The 12576-nt window shown below is 35.7% G+C and overlaps 1 long non-coding RNA gene across 1 annotated transcript; it reads left to right on the top strand.

Annotated features, from left to right (window-relative positions):
- Positions 1-11984: 11984 nt before the first annotated feature.
- Positions 11985-12292, top strand: LOC149968606 (uncharacterized). The gene is made up of 3 exons (XR_016472394.1): positions 11985-12026; positions 12102-12197; positions 12253-12292. It is a non-coding gene; the product is annotated as an uncharacterized LOC149968606 (long non-coding RNA).
- Positions 12293-12576: the final 284 nt, after the last annotated feature.

Below are 12576 nucleotides of genomic sequence, written 5' to 3'. Positions count from 1 at the left end.
TTAATTGGTGGCGTCACCTATCTTTCAAAGATAATATATTTTTTTTTGAAATGTCGTCTGCTTATACACGTTTCACGCTAGCAACGTTATAGGTACATAGCGCCACTGGTTTAAATTGTTCTCACTGCTAACTTGCGGTAGATGACGCTACCGACTAATGATAACTGTTTTGCTTCATACATGATTTCGAGAAAGTGCCCCCAGTCATCAAATACAAATTGTGGCTCTAGAAGTGATATATTCCCATCTCAATGGGAGCGAGTGTGTTTTTCTTTTGTCGCGACACAATGCAAAAGTTTTGAGTTAGTTGTTCAGTTTTTCCGTATGTTTTTATAATTTTTGTAAGTAAATATCAGTTAGCTTTGTACAAAATAATTTTCTTTCATTAACCTACGAGATTACGCACAGACTTCCCTTGGATACATATTTGATAAACCTTTTTTTGCTTGTATACACTAGTCTGAAATGAAAATTTATCCACTTTGCATATAAGATTAGCTTTGTTTTGTTAACAGTGTTAGGAAATGAGAGGTTTATGGAAATCAGATTTTTTTTACATTATATATTAAAGACCTTACTTGACATTAACTAATCTCATGAACACAAAAGGAAGTATTGAGAATAAAGGTCCTATTCCACATAGTTTTCATAAAAGGTGGAACCAAGAATGTATTTATTTATATACATTCTTGGTGGAACTTTGTTCTATAAACAAATTAAAAAAAACTTCATCAGGTTTTAGTTGGATAACGTGATGATTAAGATAATATTTAACAACTATATTGTCGAATCCTACATTTCTTCTTTAATCAAAATTAAATAACATGTTAAACAATGGTTAACCTTATAAATGGCATCCAGCCGTGCACTTCTGTGTTTGATTTTAAATTGACTCGATGCATTCCTGTCTTTTATTCGAAAATTGTTCGTTGTTTTCAAAGTTTTTGAACCGTAGCTTGGTTTCACTAACGCTAAGCGAAATATTATTTTTTACTTTCGACGTTATTAAAATAGTTGCTTGGTTTTCCATTACGAAATGCTTGATCCAATATCCAAATCTAAATCCAACTGGAATCAAGGCACAAACACTTTGAACTAATTTTTATTTCAATCAGATAATTTTTATCTAATAGTTATAAAGTTGTATCATTGGATCTAAACGTTTTGGATCCAATTTTTTTATAAATTTCTTAAATTGAGATATTTTATTTAATTTGGTTTTAAGAAAATGTGTTTATAAATAATTTAATATTAATTGGATTAATTTTTTTGTCTTATCCCTTTGATTCTAACTAGAAACAACAATTCCAATTAAATAAAACACAATTTGACACAAATCAATACGTTTCTAATTTTGTTATATATGATTCGATTTAACAATATTTTATTCCAATCTGGTACAGACATTCTTACCTAATCCATTAAAACTTTAATATATGAGTGTTTTGATGTATAATATTTAAATCACTGATGCCTGAATGAAAGGTTTTAAGAAAGTAGCCATTTTTAGGATTGAAAATGCGTGCACAACTCATTTAAATAAACACTTATGAATTGATATAATTTTATATTCATGAGTTTCATTAATATAAAAGGATCTGTTCCAACAATAATGAACCAATGCTAATTTTGAATCGAAAAGAGCTAATTACAATTGCGCGAGCGCAAAATATACTTTCACCCCCCCCCCCCCCCCGCTACTACATCACGGACATGTTGTTCGAACTTCTTTTAATGTAGCTACTACGTCACGGACACGTGATGTAGGTCTTAATGATACCATTTTTAGACGATGCATATATTAACTGTATTCCCTTAAATTTAAAGGTAGGGGCGTAGGAACCAGGGGGGGGGGGCAAAGGGGGCAATGCCCTTCTCTAGAATTTTGCTGGGAGGGGCAACTAATGTTATTGCCCCCTCCAACGTTTTGGTCAGTTGAAATCTTCACAAGGCTCAAATACTCATTTTAAAAGCATAAAAAGCTCATAGAACCTCAATTTTATTTAAATTTCCCGTCAATGTACATAGTAGTAAAATGAATGCATGCATTCGGAGAAGCTACACTCCATTAAAAATTCAAAACCATTCTCCAGACCCCTTTTTGTTTCTCCTTGCCCCCTCCATCTTCTAGAACGTTCCTACGCCCCTGTTTAAAGGTGGGTAAAAATGCCGACCCACCTTGCAAAATTCTATTCATATGAAGAACAATTTAATATCGTGTTTTCTTTTTCAAATCGTCTTCGTTTCAGACGACGTATAACGATATAGCAGCTGCTTATTCATCTTTCATATTAATTCAATTTTTTCAAGGTGGGTCGGCATTTTTATCTGTCTTTTAGCATAAGCGTATTTGGATCGTTTTAACCATAGTTTAGCAAAGCAATTAATTATTTTAAAAATGCCCGTCTGAAAAGGGTATTATTCGCATTCGCTCGTGGACGCCGTTGTCTCTCGCAAACCGTACCGCCCGTCATACGTTTGGCTGTTGTTTTCTCGCGGGAGTGCTGTCATGACTTGTAAAATATTTAATTATAGCAATTGGCACTAAATCTCGAACTGTTGACAAAACAAAATATGCACGTCCCTGAAAGTAGGAAACATTGAAAACAAATTACCAAAGATATAAAACGTGTCTTTTTGCAATTTCCGACAGAAGAAACGCCATAGGAATTTCAGAAACATAATTTGTATCACGATCTATAGTGACGAGATATTTCACGTTAAGTAATCCATATAGGGCCATACATCATGTATGCGCTGGCAATACCTTCACGCAGCCACTAACCCTAAAATACACTGTTTTTGTGAGCTTGCCCGAGATATTTCCTCGTGATATTCTCTCCACTTCTTAGAAAGTTAAGTTTTAATATCAATTTTGTTCAAACATTTCTCCGAATGCTTTCGGCTAGCTTGTTCACTCTTCCTTATGTGAGCGTCAATCATTATTCAACACAGACGCGTATTGCTGGCAGACTGCGGGAATGCAAATGCGTCTAAGAGGCAGGGGCGTATTAACCATTAGGCAAAGTAGGCACGTGCCTAGGGCGCCATTTTTCTAGGGGCGCCAAAACTCTGATAAAGCCCCATGGTCCATGTACTTAGCTTGCCCTACTCAAAATAACGCCGAAATGGTTTGTTGAAACTAAAATATATTTATTTATTTATTAAAAACCGATACGCCCCTCCTTAGCTACCAATGCCAAGGGGCGCCAAATTTTTCTGTGCCTAAAGGCGCCGAAAAGGTTAATCCGCCCCTGCTAAGAGGTAACCTTTAAATGCTCTCCAGCATTGCAACTCCCAGCCCAACGCTAACTCTGCCTAGTACATCTTCCCTTTAGAGTTAAACTTAAAAAACCAAAGCTATCTAATTTGTCAGGCAGAAATACAAAATATCACCAAAATTACGAGCCTTATCTCAAATGCTAGAACAACAACGCCATCTGAATGCTGGAACTACAACGAACACGAACAGGACAACACCAACTCCATCTACTATATCTAACTTTCAATTCTCCTTTTAAGGTGGTGAAAAAGAAGGCCACCGGACTTCTATTTAATATATTTCTTAAAAAAAACTATAAATATTACTTTTAAATAAAATTTATGCGAAAAATTGGCATTGAGATTTTAGCCCTCGACAACAGTATTTTTGTTTTGCTTCTAACTTAGGATACACGCCCAATGAAACAAAAAGCCCCGGAAATAACCATAAACCTTCCAAGCTACTATAAATACGTTTAAAAAATTAACTACATCGATATTGGTTAATATTTATATATTTCGATATTTTATCTTATTATGAGTAAAATTGCTCTCCTTCTTATTTTAATTGTAATTTATTTATTTTTATTTGTGTCATTGGACGCCAATCCTCAAAAGCAAATAAACATCCAACCATATATTCCCGACTTGATGGTAACATGCATAGGACCTTAAAGAAATATAAGTTATAAAAAGCCTAGTGGATTGGTCCTTAGTGTTATTCTAAGTAAAAGCATCCCCCTTTTGGGTTACTTCCCCTTAAGGGTGTAGCGTCATTTATTCTTATTACGGACATAATTAAAGAGTTAAAAAGGGGAACGGCCAAGCTTTCCAAATATCGCCTTATTTGCATTTCAAAAGATCAACAAGACGTTCAGCATACTTATATACACATACCTTATTTTGTCTAGAAAAAATTGTTTTTGGCCCAAAAAGTTTAAACGCAAAATATTGGGTTTGAATTTTCGCCACCATCTTAAGGTGTATCGCCAGCGCCAGCAGCACCTTAGTTAGCTATTTCCGAACTATACTAAATTTTAAAATCGCGCAATTTAGGCTTAGGTCTCGTATAACTGGAACGCGCCGCGCGTGCAAATTATTTTATTTAAAATTAACCACTTAATATTTTTTATGCGGTTTTCGCAATACATTTGAGTTTTTAACGGGCTATATAGGGCTATCTAACTGGTTAAAGCTTGACCGTTCCCCTCAACTAAAATATATATAAGCCTATATGCCTCAATTTAATTAATTTGCCCATTTGCTCGCTGAGCTTCTATGAAGGGGTAAGCGAGGGACCTAAAATATTAAAAAGGGTCAAGGGGTTTTTGTTTCTAAATTAATTACTTAACTTTTTGTTTAGGGGTAGGATATTATTTGAACATCAGAATACAGTTTAAAGATAACCAAAGAAGCTGATTATTTACTTTAATTATTAAACACTAAAGACTAATGTAATAAACTAAACGACAATTAGAAATGCAATCTGACCAGTGCTGTGATATTCATTAATTAAATTTGATTTTTTTAATGCATCTTAACCTAACAAATATTTCGCCGAATGGCAGAGTTCTAGCGTTAGGCTAATCGAGCGATAACGTTTTCGACAACAAAGTTTTACATGATACTTATTTGTTCGGTGGACGACGATTCTGCTGTGGTTGTGCTAATTTCCAAGTTGTAGTTCATATGAAGAGCCACGTAGAAGACTATCACTGGTGGTGATCGTTATCCACGTAGCGATTTGTTGCGGGCTGCCGACGGGATTGTAATCTCTGATGCTCCTCGCAGGGAGGTTTTTACCAACGGTCCACATTGAGTAGCACGACCATTCGTACTTGTACACGCGGACACACCGAATTAATATATTTTTTATTATTATTATTGGCCGTAGAGACTCAGGTCACGAAGTAGTTTTAGCGCGAAGCCCGTTGAACAGTTCATCCGCTTCGTACTGGTCAGTTTCAATAAAAAAATTGATCAAAATTGCCCAATGAAATTAGTTTTATGATATTTTGATGAATTTTGGTCAATTTGATCAAAATATGTAAAAATTGATCAGAATCGGTAAAAATTGAGAAAAGCGAAATATAAAGATAAAAAAGTTGTATTTTCCAACTAATCGCCAAATCGACGATAATAAATTAATTTTATCAAAATTAATCAAATTAAATTTAATTGTTTGAATTTGATCAAAATTAATAATATTAATTAAAATTGATCAAAATTGGTAAAATTTGATTAAACTTGATTAATTGATAAAACCGATATATTTTTTAAATTTTTGATAAAATTTGATTAATTTGATAAATGTGATTAAAAATTGATCGGAATCGATAAAATGGAGAAAGGTGAAAGATAACGTTTAAAAAAATATGATATTTACCATTTCATCACAAAATTGATTTTATTAAATTAGTTTTATCAAAATTGATACAATGGAAATAATTTGATCAAAATTGACCAAATTTATTGAAATTGATTAATGACCAGAAATCGGGCATAAATTGACAAAACTGCCGTCTGGTTTTAAAGGTGTCTTGAGTTTGCTAACCTTCCTAGTTTTTAACCACGGGACCAATAACCCGTGACCGCAAGACCGAAAAACGGGATTTTACCTATATCTCGCTCAGCGCCCAATCAGGATAGATGCGTTTTGATTTTTAGTGGGTTTGTTATAGTAGTACACGTTTTATTTTTATAGAGATACAAAATCATACAATGGGTTTAAATAGGTGTACATGTACGGGGTTTTATGAGTTATACTATCAAGGCAGTTGAGGGCTGTGTTCGAATAGTGACGTAAACGTATGTTGGAGGGGTACACGCGTTTTTGATGGTTTCAAGTGGTATACAGGGCCGTGCAAAGGAGGGAGACAAAATGCGGTATACAGGGGCCCCAGCAGTAAAAGGCCTTGAGGGATTGATTGGGGCCCGTAGATCATTTTAAATAAAATTTGGTCAATTCGATCAAAACTTGTACAATATATTTAGATTAAACTGGGTAAATGTAATAATATTTAGATTAAATTGGGTAACTTTGTTAAAATTGAACTGTAATTAGTTAATCTTGATTAAATTCAACGAAAATTGGGTACATTTGTTAATAGTACTTACAGTGTTTGCGAAATGTAATTAAATTGGATGAAAAGAGTAAACGTGGATAGATCTAACAACGTTTAATAAAAGTGATAAATTTTGGTAAATATTATTAAAGAAGTAAATCTTTTATGGTACTAGTTTCAAATTTCAAAATGCATGTGGTAGTCGTAAAAGAAGCACTCCAAACATAAAACTACTCTACAATGAGCACATATTAAAAAACGGGGTTTAAAACATTCTGCAAAACTACAAGAGATTGTGTCATTTGCGGCGTAAGTGAAACACGTCTCTTTAACGGAAAAGAAAAGCGGCTTTTCGTCGCAAAGACCAGCAAAGAAAACCAGCAATATTTCAGCATTGGTGCTGAGAACTGGTTATGCAATAAAGAATGCAACCTAATAATATTATTCCGAGATGTTACTTCATCCACTGGATTTTCGAAAGAATACTGCAGAGTAGCCGCGGAATAGATTTCTTTAGCGAAATACTTTAATTGTCGATGAAAGGTGGTGTCCAGCGCCGGCTCTAGGGCGGTGCGAACGGTGCGCCGAAAAAATATCAAAGTAAGTAAACAAAATCAGTAAAATATATTCTATTAACATATTATATTTAGACATGCCCAACTATTCAAACTCTATTATTTCCATTCGTGTATTTTGCTTTACTATATTATTTCCCTTCCAAGTTCCACGTGCATGAAGTAATCTCGATTCGATTTCGTTGGGAAATTAATCGGTAAATGATATCAAATTATCGATAGAGCAAAACCAACGACGTAGTAAAGAAGAACAAACCGTAATTCGTTGTATTTGAAGCTAATTATTTGTTGTGAAATTAGTTAAAATTGTCAATTTAGAACGGTAGTCTAGAACTCTAGACGAAAGGCCCTTATGAAAGTTTCTAGTTGTGTAACGAACTTTCACAGAAGCAGTCAAGTTTTCAGCAGAAGACAATTTCAGGTACTATGTGTCAGTATCTAACTTATTAGTAATTAGTAATGAAATGAATACTAAACTTTTAACGTTAGTTTGGCCAAAATATAAGTTATATTATATAACGAAAGTTCGGAACAATATTAGTAATAGTCCTGTAATCCTGTTTATAAAAAAAAAGTTACTTTTTATAAACAGGACTATTACTATAATAATAATTTTATTAGTCAGGAAAAGAGAGTGAAATACACTTATTGAGCCCTGAAACACGAAATATACAAACATAATTTATTGCCCGGCGTACCTAGTAACAAAGACCATACCACCGGATGTCTATCATCTTAGTGCCCTATGCCAGCGTCCACCTAGCCCGGACCGGTGACAAATCCAGCATCTGTAGCTGAACCCTACTACTGATGGTCGCAATGGGCGGACCAATTCCCACTTCGCACACAGCAGTGAGATTAAGGAAGTAAGGAGTCCAACGCTTTGGAGAGAACTCCTAAAGGGGAACAACGAGCACACAGCAGTCCAAGTAACCCGGCACAGCTGGCACCGGAGATCCCGGTGTGACCCCAAAAGGCCGGGAAACAGGACCGCCGTGCCCGCATATGGAGGCCCGCCGCTCCACAGCAGGCTACCCAATCCGCCGAGGCGGCCGGTTTGCACGGACCCTCTCCGTTAGCCTGAGCCGAAGCTCAGAATCCAGCCCAAACCTGACCGAAGTCGGAGGTGGAGATAGGACCATTTGATCGGAGCTAACATCTCCCAGTGCGCCACCGCCCTTATGGGTTACAAGATTCGGACCCTGACTTCCCGGTAAAGCCACCAGTTATTGCACACTCCGACCCGTTAAGGGCCAATATACAGCAGATAGAAAGTTATATATATATATACACATTTTTTTTATTTTATTTTTTACCAGCCACAAAACTTATCAAGGCGGGTCTTGAACGCTAGGGCTGAGGATTTAACTTTCACAATTGTCGGGAGCTGAATCCAATCATTTACAACCCGTTGAGTGAAAAACACACGGCGTTGCGCGCTATTACAGCGCTTTTTGATAATTGTGGGGGCTTTGCGCTCATTATATTGGACATTGTAAATACCCTGAATAATTTTGAACGTCTCAATGAGATCATTTCTTGCACGCCTGTTCTTAAGGGATATTAAATTTAAGCGTTTAAGGCGCTCTTCGTAAGAAAGAGTACGCATACCATTAACCAATTTCGAGGCTTTTTTGTACTCTCTCGATATGCTCAATATCTTTGACTAGATGGGGCGACCAAATACTCGAGCAGTATTCGAGATGAGGGCGAATATATACAAAAGTTGTAAATTATTGTAAACGACGTAACACTGAAATGCGAAAAGGAACGGTGTAGTAAACAGAGAGCGCGCATAACACGAGCAGCGGCAGCGCGACTATGAGTATATAGCTCCAAACATACGGCCACTGAGCATAACCCCAATATCACGGACTTCAGTTGGAGCCTCAATCAGCCTACCACCCAAACGGTACACAAAAGAGGGGTTTTTAGCCCCACAATGCCGTACCATTGACTTAGAGGCGTTGAAACCCATGCTTTTGGAAGACACCCATTGCTCAAGAGCTTGGATGTCATTCTGTAGGGACGTCGAGTCACCCAGTGACGAAATTTTGCGGCCTATTTTGTTGTCGTCTGCAAATAGTTTCAGAAAAGACTCCTTGACAACCTGGGGCATGTCATTGATGAAGATGACAAAGAGAGTTTGACCCAAAACCGAACCCTGGGGGACACCGCTGGTCACCTCACACCAAGAAGAACGCGCATCCCCCAAAACAACCCGCTAAGAGCGACCAGTCAAGAATTCAGAAATCCAATGTACAATCGTAGAGGGGACCTCTAAAAGCTCCAGTTTACGAATAAGTAGAGAATGTGGCACCGTGTCGAAAGCTTTCCGCAGGTCCAAATAAATTAAATAAAATGAGTCACCACCATCAAGACATCGAGTGACCGCCTCAAGAGTTGACAACATATTAGTGAAACAAGATTGCCGTAACAGGAAACCATGTTGATCTTTAGAGAAGAACGATCGACCCTCGAGGTAAGACACCTAAGTATCTCGAACATTTGTCTCCAAATGTTTACAAGGGATACAGGTGAGACTAATACCTCTAAAATTATCATAGGCACATAAGCCAGGGGTTTTACGGATAGCACTGATGATCGCATGTTGCCACAACCCAGGAAGGAGTTAAATCGCTAGTAAATTTAGAAAATAAATCTTCTAAATACACAGCCTCCAGATGAGACTCCACAGTGAAAATATATAAAAAAATCACGAATATACGACCGCATATGGGGGGGGGGGGGGGCGCCACAATGAGATCTCACACCACCAGAAAATCTTGCTGGGGCCGCTACTGGTGGTGTCCAATGGTTGGCAAATAGAAGGGGTTTTCTCTGGAATCACTAATGTCACACTTTTGGGTTTCCATTGACACCAAAACGCTTTTTGTAAATGGACTGATTTGTATGCCCTGACCATGAGTCGAGAAGTAAAAGAAAGTCTTCATTTGCGGCTTTCAAAAGAACGTTGTCGAGAAAATACTCAACAAGAGAAGTGGTTAGTTTTCCTGAAACGCTGCGTATGAGAGTAATATTTGGTGCCATAAACAGATTTTCTTGTACTAAAGGGCCTAATCATCCAGATCGTTCTTGAAGACATAGATATACGTCATCAACGATTTTACCGGCCATGCTGATAATGTACTGTACGGTATAGGAGTGTGTTACTAGATTGGTGGGCGACCTGGAAAATCCTAGGGTTTACTTTTCTCCCTTGTGAGATAGAGTTCGACCTGGTGTTAGCTCATAAAAGAACTGGGCTTGATCGGTATTAAAAATATTTTTGGGATTGTAGTTTGGTGTGATCTCTTTCACCATGTTTTGAAACTCTTGGACTGATTTAGAAATGGCACTAAAATCTTGTACTTGTCTCTTGTTTATTAGTTTCGTGACCTTTCTACTTGTGATTCCATGCCTCTTCAATTCACCAATTGATTATATAATATATACTATATAATAAAGTAACTTACGTCGTTAACGTAACATAATTTATTGTAATAATACAATAAAATAAACAATACAATACAGCGCAAGACAATACAATATATTATTTTTAATATAAATTTTAAAATATAAATAATAGATTTAAAATAAATAAGTTTTTTTATTTGTTTAAGATAAAATATTATAAATATATATTTTTAAAACAAGACTTCTAAACAGTACCTATGATAAACATATTCACGTTTATTATATAAATTCTAATGCTTCATAATTCTACTATACTATTTTTGAAACTAAAGAGTAGAAAATTGTACCTATTAGCTCATCATACTCTTGCAAATTATATTCCATTAGAGCATCGCACAAATACTCGAAAACTACGTTTGCAAATAGTTTTTCATTCTCATTGTAACTATTAGAATTTGAAATATAAGAAGGAAACTCATTTTGTACTAACTCTTTTAAACAAAGCACGATATTAATTGGACTAATATCCATAATGAACTTGCACGCTTAAAACTAAAATGTGCGTAAATGTGAAGCAAAACTCGTGAATATCTGAATCTATTTTTAAAATACATCATAGACGATCTAATTTATTCTTCGTTTTAGACGTTAATTCACTGAAAACCATAATTATCATGTTATATTAAAATAAAAACCACTACTTGTGCATAATTTTTTTAAATATTTCAATCAAAATATTTTACACGACTAGTTTCACTGCTTGGTAGCATCATCAGGTATATAATACACAGTGTTGGTTTGTTTTTAATATATAGTTTTAATGAATAGGGTTAGTTCCACCGTACTAATTATCATGAAAACAGAATATCATTAAAAAAATTCAACTTTACTTAAGACATTAATTAAAGCAAGTGTCGGCTCTAGTATAATTGCGTTCTTTATCGACATTTGTCGCCACCGTGCAAATTTAAACAAGTTGATTAGGCACATTACCCAGCATAATTTACCCATATGGCGTGGCCAAAAAGCATGCTTTTAGCTCATTGGGTAATCGTAATAACGTATCAGAAAGATTATTTGTAATCACGTGCTCATTCGACCTCGCTTGGATTGGCTTTTCGGCAAACACGTAATACACGGGTTCAGTATAAACGGTGGCGCTACCCGTGGGGGAAAAAACAACTACAGAAGCTGTAAGTCGTATAGAGGTAAAGCAACATTTACAGGAGAAGACTTAGTGCTGCTGATGTAAACAAACTGGTCAAGGCTTAAAAAACGAAATTGCTGGACCGGGTGGTTATTCGTGTTGCGTTCCTTTTTGCAAAAATCGGTCTTTTAAAAATAAAAACTTATCGTGGCATTCTTTTCCCGGTGAGAGTACTTTGAGAGAATTATGGAAAAAACCAGTTGAGGGAAACACTAAAGTTACTTTAAAAGTAACCAAGTTTACAAAAGTATGCTCCAACCATTTCACTGAAGGTGATTTTAGGGTTAGATTGGCTGTAGATTAGAAAAAAAAAGATTATTGAAAGATAATGTATTCCCAACTATATTTTCATGGACCTTATCTGATAAGGTAAGTACATATACATATGTCATATCAGATTTGTATATTGGACACACATTTAGTTGATAACTTTAAAGGGAGCTGATCAACTATCCTTAGAAAACAACCCACCTTTTTTAAGGAATAGCGTAGAGAGTAAAGGTAATATTTATATTTTATAGTTAGTAACTAGACTAATAAATTAATCTATAGTGTAATTTTTTTCATTTTAAACAGACTGTGATACCCAAGGGAATATGGTATCTAAAACTCAAGAAATAGAAACAGCGATAACGATTTTTGTTAATGAAGAAATAAGTGTGGAAGTCGGAGGTATTTACATACATTCTTAAGGCCTTGCATCCCTAAATAAAATGTTCGGTTTTAGATGTGGTTGCAGTAAATCAGAGTAAAGTAGATCATCTTGAAGTGTTTAACAGTACTACTATTAATGAGGTATGAGTGCAGTGAAGTGGCTAAATGTGTCCCTTTTTCCTGGATTGAATATATATCTTTTTGAAATGGCTCTCAAATTTCAATGGCTACAGATTACATCAATTTGTGAATCTATAATTTAGGATAGGGTTAGTTTAAATAATGTAACTATAATACTGCGGGACATTCGGAGGAGCGAGAGCTGTTGTTTAGATTAGTGCCGACCACAAATAAGAATATATAATAATTGATATTTTATCACCTCTGGAAAGGGCAG

This window comes from Leiobunum rupestre, chromosome 1 (genome assembly GCF_980474605.1).
Source record: "Leiobunum rupestre chromosome 1, qqLeiRupe1.1.hap1, whole genome shotgun sequence".
In the NCBI taxonomy this organism is placed as follows: Eukaryota; Metazoa; Arthropoda; class Arachnida; order Opiliones; family Sclerosomatidae; genus Leiobunum; species Leiobunum rupestre.
This window is presented reverse-complemented; position numbering and strand designations above follow the sequence as displayed.